We start from the raw sequence: 7,512 nt of genomic DNA, 5'->3' as shown, positions 1-7,512 counted from the left end.
CAAATCAAAACAAAAGCAAAGACGGAATCTTAAAAGTAAGCTTCCTTTCCCTTAGGACCCCTGAAGAAAGCACATCGTTACCACCACCACCACCACCACCACCACCAGGGCCACACAGCTGATTACCTTGGCCATCAAGAGTGTTTCTCCACCTGATGATGACGAAGCTATGGAAATCTGTCACTGCAACGTAATAAATAAATAAATAAATAAATAAACTAATAAAAAAATAATAATAATGATAATGATAAAAAAAAGAACACAAAAAAACATACATGGTCTTATAAACCCCGTGGTACCATATCTACATAGACCTACTCTACATAGGCCTACACAACACAGCCTCTTCAAAGTAATGGAGGTGGTGCGCGCTGAAGTGTTTTGGGACAATGATCACCAATGCTACTACTACCACCACCACCACCATCACCACCGCCACCACCACCACCACTACTACTACTACTACTACTACTACTACTACTACTACTACTTATACTCACTACTGCTGCTAATGCCACTACAAATTAACACTTACTGCTACTACTACTAACACACCACTACCACCACTACCACCACTACCACTACCACTACCACTACCACCACCACTGCTACTACACTACTACTAACTACTACACCACAACCACCACCACCACCACCACCACCACCACCACCACCACCACTACTCACAACCACCACCACCACACCACCACCACTGCTGCTCACCACCAACCTACCACTACAACCACCACAACTACCACCACTACCACTACTACCACACATCTCACCACCTACCACACCACAAACCACAACAACAACTGCACTCACTACCACTACTACTACTGCTCACCACCACTGCACCACTACCACCACCACTACCACTGCCACCACTATTACTACTACTACTACTCCTATCACCACTATTACTACTGCTACTAAAATACAACAACAACAACTACTACTACTACTACTACTATAACCACCACCACCATCACCACCACTACTACTACTCCTACTACCACCACCACCACCACCTTCTAAGCACGCTCATTGAAGCCTGCTGCCACGAAACCCTTGTACTGAGGGGCCGAAATTCCCACACTGGTGCCCGGAAGTTGTGTGTTTGGGAATCAAACTTAAATTCCCGCTGGAGGAAAAGTCCCGCGGGATTGAGGCGTGTCGAGAGAGAGAGAGAGAGAGAGAGAGAGAGAGAGAGAGAGAGAGAGAGAGAGAGAGAGGAGAATGATAGGAGGGAGAGCAGATTGGCAGGCAGTGAGACGGACAGGCGGGAGGACAAAGTGACAGACAGACAGACGGGAAGGAACAGCAAAAACGAGGAGAAAGAGAGAATAAACACACACACACACACAGAGAGAGAGAGAGAGAGAGAGAGAGAGAGAGAGAGAGAGAGAAACATTTGAAACATTTATTTATAGCAATTAGCTATATAAACATACAAATATGTATTTGCTTTCATGTAGAATTATATACTGTAGGTACATATATAGCTAAAGCTAGCCTATATAAAGCATAGCTTTTTAGGCATGAAAAAAATATCCTTAAAAATATTAAACAATCTGGCTGGGGCAACAATATCTATTGCTGTAATGATGACATTATTATAACTATATATAACATCCTAGTATTAGATTCATATATTACACAAAAGATAATTAAGATTCGTTTATTACATAAGACAATAAAAAGAATGGATGGCTATTCATAGGAGGTGTACAATTTGTTCATGTATACAGACATACAGACATTCCAATTCTACATATAAATACAATATATGAGCAGACATACACATGCTAAGATATACTAATTTAATAATTTCATATACATAATTCATTTGTAGGATAGTTTAGCTTTACAAACATGTTGGATCTCAGCTAGTATTCGGGAGTGAATTGAGTTTTACTTATATGCTGGCTTAATGAGGCAGGACAAGAAAAGTAAGTTAGTTAATATGTCATTATGATATTGTGTTTCAATCGGCTTTTGAATGTGTTGAGGGAAGGAGCGTCTTGAATTTCTTTGGGAATAGTATTCCAAGTTACAGGACCCAAATAAGTTGTTGAATGTTGAAATTTTGATAAACGATGAATAGGAAAGCTAAGGTTGTTGCGAGAGAGAGAGAGAGAGAGAGAGAGAGAGAGAGAGAGAGAGAGAGAGAGAGAGAGAGAGAGAGTTGTCAAGGAATGCGAGGAAGAAAGAGAACGAAGGAATAAGATTATAAGGATGGAGAAAAGAGAAAAAGGATGTTTAGAAATAAGAAAGAAGGGAAGAGATGAAAATTGAGAAAAGTAAGAATTGTTTAAGAAATCTAAGAAAGAAGAAAAAGAAAAAAAGAAAAAAAGGTGGCAGAAAGAAGAGAGAACAGAAAAAATGAGGAGAAGGAGAAAGAGAAAAGAAGAGAAAAGTAAAGATAAGAAAAGAAGAGAAGGATTAACAGGAAGTAGAAGAGAGAAAGTGAGAATTATATGAGAAATTTAAGAAGAGAAATTAGAGAGAAGAAAAGAAAGAAAACTGAGAAAAAGATATAAAGAAAGGAAAGAGGGAAGGAAAAAGAAGCAGAAAAAGGAAGAGAATAGAGAAAGAGAAGAAGAGAGAAAAAGAGAGAAGAAGAGAAGAGAAGAGAAGCAGCAAAGAAGAGGAGAAGAAGAAGAAAAAAAACGAGAAGAGAAGAAAGAAGAAGAAGAAGGAAGAAGAAAGACGAAAAAGAAGAAGAGAGAAAGGAGAAAAAGAAAAAAAAAGAAGAAGAAAGGATAAGAAATCGAAGAAAAGTGGAAGAAAGAAAGACGAAAAAGAAAGAAATAAAAGAGAAAGAAAGAAAGAAAGAAAGAAAGAAAGGATGGTAGGAAGGGGAAAAGTAGCAGTAAAGGTGTAGAAGAGAAAAGAAAGAGAATTTACAAGAGAAAAATGGTTTGAGAAATCAAGAAAGAAAGAAAGAAAGAAAAAAAAAAAAAAAGAAAGGAAGGAATGAAGGAGGAAAAAAGTAGCAGTATGAATGTAGAAGAGAAAAGTAAAGAGAGAATTACAAGAGAAAAATGGTTTGAGAAATCGAGGAAAGGGAAAAGAAAGAAAGAAAGAAAGAAAGAAAGAAAGAAAGAAAGAAAGGAAGGATGGAAGAAAAAGTAGATATAAGGATGTAGAAGAGAAAAAAAAAGTTAGAATTGAAAAAGAAAAAGCTGTTTGGGAAATCGAGAGGAAAGAAAGAAAGAAAGAAAGAAGAAAAAAAGAAGGAATGAAGGAGGAAAAAAGTAGCAGCGAGGGTGTAGAAGAGAGAGAAGAGGAGAAGAGAAGAAAAGTTTGTTTACAAGCAACACACAACACTCCCCCAGTTTGTTCGCCCCAAGTCAACACACGCTACAAATATTGAGACTCATAAACCACACCCAACCTCCCCTCACCCCCTCTTCCCCTCACCTCCCCTCACCCCTCTTCCCTCATCCCTCACCATCTCCCCTCACCCTCCCACCCACTCATCTCTTGACCACCCGATCCCCTCATCCCCTCAGTACTTCTTCCCCTCACTACTGCTTCCCCTCACCACCACCACCACTAACTACAACATCACTCTCTCTCTCTCTCTCTCTCTCTCTCTCTCTCTCTCTCTCTCTCTCTCTCTCTCTCTCTCTCTCATATTCCTTTCTGGTTCCAATGTTTTCTTCTCTTCTCTTCCTTCTCTCTCCTATTCCTTCTCGCCTTCCTCAATACTCTACTCCCTCTTTCCCTCCTCCTCCTCCTCCTCCTCCTCCTCCTCTCCCAGCTTCCTCAACAAGCCGCGGTCACTCTCCCAAGTCGAAGGCAAGGCTGATGGGAGAGGAGATAAGAGTTACACACACACACACACACACACACGACCATGATGTGTGTGTGTGTGTGTGTGTGTGTGTGTGTGTGTGTGTGTGTGTGTGTGTGTGTTACTTGCCTTTCTATTGACTGAACTGTGAGAGAGAGAAGAAATATGTAAAGGAAAGCAATATACAACAACAACAACAACAACAGGAGGAGGAGGAGGAGGAGGAGGAGGAGGAGGAGGAGGAGGGGGAGGAGGAGGAGGAGGAAAGAGCTGACAGGGGAAAAAAAATATTGCACGCTGCGGGTATGATTCATATGCTCGCTCTCTCTCTCTCTCTCTCTCTCTCTCTCTCTCTCTCTCTCTCTCTCTCTCTCTCTGGCGATAATCTAGAAATTAAATGAAAAAAATGAAGGGAAACAAAGGAATTGACACACGAGAAAATTAACAAAAAAACATGATAGAAAGGAAAGAAAGAAGGAATAAGGAAAGGAAAGAAAGAAGGAATAAGGAAAGGAAAGAAGGAGGAAAGGAAGGAAAGAAAAGAGTAAGAAGGAAAAAAATCAAAACACATTACAATAAAACTTATGCAAAAAAAGAAAATAAGAAGGAAGGAACGAAGGAAGGAAGGAAAGAAGGAAGGAAGGAAGGAAGGAAGAAAAACAGGAAAAATGAAGCAAGAAACGGAGGAAGGAAAGAAAAATAAAACGAATGAAAAGAAGAAGGACCAAAATTAACCAAAGAAGAAAGGAAGAGATGAAGAAAGAAAAAAAAAGAAAGATGGAGAAGAAAGAAGAAAAGAAAAGAAGGAAGAAAGGAAAGAAGGAATGAAGACCAAAATTCAAGCAAAGAAGAAAGGAAGAGATGAAGAAGAAAGAAAAAAAAGAAAAGAAAGAAAGATGGAGTGGAAAGAAGGAAAAGAAAAGAAAGAAAGAAGGAATGAAGGAAGATAACAAAAATGAAAGTAGAAAAGTAAATAATTAATCTGCGTGTGTGTGTGTGTGTGTGTGTGTGTGTGTGTGTGTGTGTGTGTGTGTGTGTGTGTGTGTGTGTGTGTGTGTGTGACGGGTTGTTACGGCGGCAGACAGTGACAGAGGTGGAAAGGTTATCAGTCACACCTCCTTTTCCTCTTATTTATTATCGTGTGCCTCTTCCTCTCTTCCGTGTTTACATTGTTAGTAGTGCCTTACTCCCTTCCCTTCCCTTCCCCCCCCTCCCCCTTTCTTATCCCGACTTTTGCTTATTCTCCTATTCTTTGTTTTATTCCTTCCTTTGTTGTTTTATTCTTTTTCTTTTATTTCATTCTTTCTTTCGCTGTTTCCTCTTTTCATTTTCTCTATTTCCCCTTTTCTTTGTAGTTTATCTATTATATTTTTTTTCTCTTGTGTTTTATTTTCTCTCTCTCTCTCTCTCTCTCTCTCTCTCTCTCTCTCTCTCTCTCTCTCTCTCTCTCTCTCTCTCTTACAGCTTACTTTATCACATTTTCATCCATTTCTACCTTCATTTTATTGTCTTTCTCCTCCTCTTCCTCCTTTTCCTCCTGCACCAACACCTCTTCCCTTTCTCCTTCCCTCCTCCCTTCCTTCCTCCTTCCTCCTTCCTCCTCCTTCATCTCTTCTTCCGCCTCCTTCTCGTCCTCTTCTCGTTCCTACATATTATTCTTTTGTCTCCGGCATATCACCATCTCACCGCCTCTCCCTCTCCCTCTCCCTCTCTCCCTGCCAAGTGACACGTGACGCAACGCCGCCTTCCTCGCATACATATTGCATTTTTATCCTGAAGAAGTCGCTGCAGGTGGATTCAAAAATACATATAGCCAGCACATGCACACACATACGCACGCAGAGAGAGAGAGAGAGAGAGAGAGAGAGAGAGAGAGAGAGGGAGTGTGTGTGTCTGTGTGTGTGATTGGCTGTCTGTCTTTGTTCATTCGTCTGTCTATCTAACTTCCTTTCCTTCTTCTTCTTCTTTTTCTTCTTCTCCTTCTTTCTTTCTTACTTTCTTCTTCCTTTGCCTTCCTTCCATCGTTTCATTCCTCTTTGTATTTTTTTCTTCTGATATTTTTACTTTTGCATTTTCTTTTCCTCTTCCTTTTTTTCTGATTTTTGCATAGTGAAGACTGACGCGAGAAAATAACATTATCTTATTTCCTTCCTTTCCTTTCCTTTCTCTTATTGTCGAATACACAGACACACACACAGACAGACACACACACACACACAGACAGACAGATATAAAGATGAAAGTCCATTTTAAGTAGAGCAAAATAAGTAGGTTAAAGAAAAGTAGGTTAATCTCTCTCTCTCTCTCTCTCTCTCTCTCTCTCTCTCTCTCTCTCTCTCTCTCTCTCTCTCTCTCTCTCTCTCTCTCTCTCTCTCTCTCTCTCTCTCTCTCTCTCTCTCCAAACTAAAATAAGTAAGTTAATAAAAAGTAAGTTAATCTCTCTCTCTCTCTCTCTCTCTCTCTCTCTCTCTCTCTCTCTCTCTCTCTCTCTCTCTCTCTCTCTCTCTCTCTCTCTCTCTCTCTCTCTCTCTCTCTCTCTCTTTGATCTTGAATTTAAATTGCTTTGTTTTTTTCCCTCTCTGAATTTTTTCCCCTTTTTATTTTTTGTTTCCATTTTCTTTATTTTTTCCCCTTGATTAGTGGAATGGAAAGAAAGTGTTTTTTATTATTGTTTCCTGTTTCTTTTTCCTCTTCCTCCTGCTCCTCCTCCTCCTCCTCCTCCTCCTCTTCTTCCTCTTTCTCTCTCAGTTACTGTCACACTTTTTCTCCCTAGTTTTTTTTCCTTCCTTATTTATTTCCTTCCTCCTCCTCCTCCTCCTCCTCCTCCTCCTCCTCCTCCTTCTTTTCTTCTCATTTGTTATTATTCGTCTTCCTTGTTCTCTTCCTCTCTTTATTCTTGCTCTTCTCTTTTCCTTCCCTTTATCACATTCCTTCTTATTCCCTTTCTTTATCTCTATTTGCTCTAATTCTTTCTTTTTTTCTTTCCTTTTCCCATTAAAAGTAAATAAATAAGTATGAGAAACGAACAAGCTCTCTCTCTCTCTCTCTCTCTCTCTCTCTCTCTCTCTCTCTCTCTCTCTCCCATTAACTCTTGACTTCTTCCCCTCCCCTCATTTCCCCTTCCCCTCTACACCACACCAATATCCTCTTCTCATCAGTTCCCCTCCCTTCCCCTTCTTTCCCCTCAATCTCATTACACACCAGAAGCACCATTACTCTCTCTCTCTCTCTCTCTCTCTCTCTCTCTCTCTCTCTCTCTCTCTCTCTCTCTCTCTGTTCATTTTCCATTTCATTTATTCCTTTTTTCTTTTTATTTTTTTTCTTCCTCATTTCCATCCCACTTCCCCTCTCTTGTTTCCCTTTCCCCTCTCCTTGACTGTGCCACTCTCCCCTCTCCCCATTCTTCCCCTCATTTTCAGACTCTCCCATCCTTCTCAGTTTCTCCCCTTACCCCTCCCCAACACACCCCTCATTCCGTTTCCCCTTCTTTTCTGCCTTTCCCCTCACTAGAAATTTCCCCTTTCCTCTTAACCCTCTTCTTTCCTCCCCTCGTGCACTGTTTTTCCTTTTCCCCTCTTTCCTCTCAAGAATTTTACATACTACCCTTACTTTTCCCCTCTCCTCCAGATTCTAGTTTTTTCCCCTCATGTCTCCCTCTCCACCTCTTTCCTTCCCCTCTTTTCCCCTTCTTCTTGTGTCTTCCTCTCCTC

Source organism: Portunus trituberculatus, chromosome 18 (genome assembly GCF_017591435.1).
Source record: "Portunus trituberculatus isolate SZX2019 chromosome 18, ASM1759143v1, whole genome shotgun sequence".
Classification (NCBI taxonomy): Eukaryota; Metazoa; Arthropoda; class Malacostraca; order Decapoda; family Portunidae; genus Portunus; species Portunus trituberculatus.
This window is presented reverse-complemented; position numbering follows the sequence as displayed.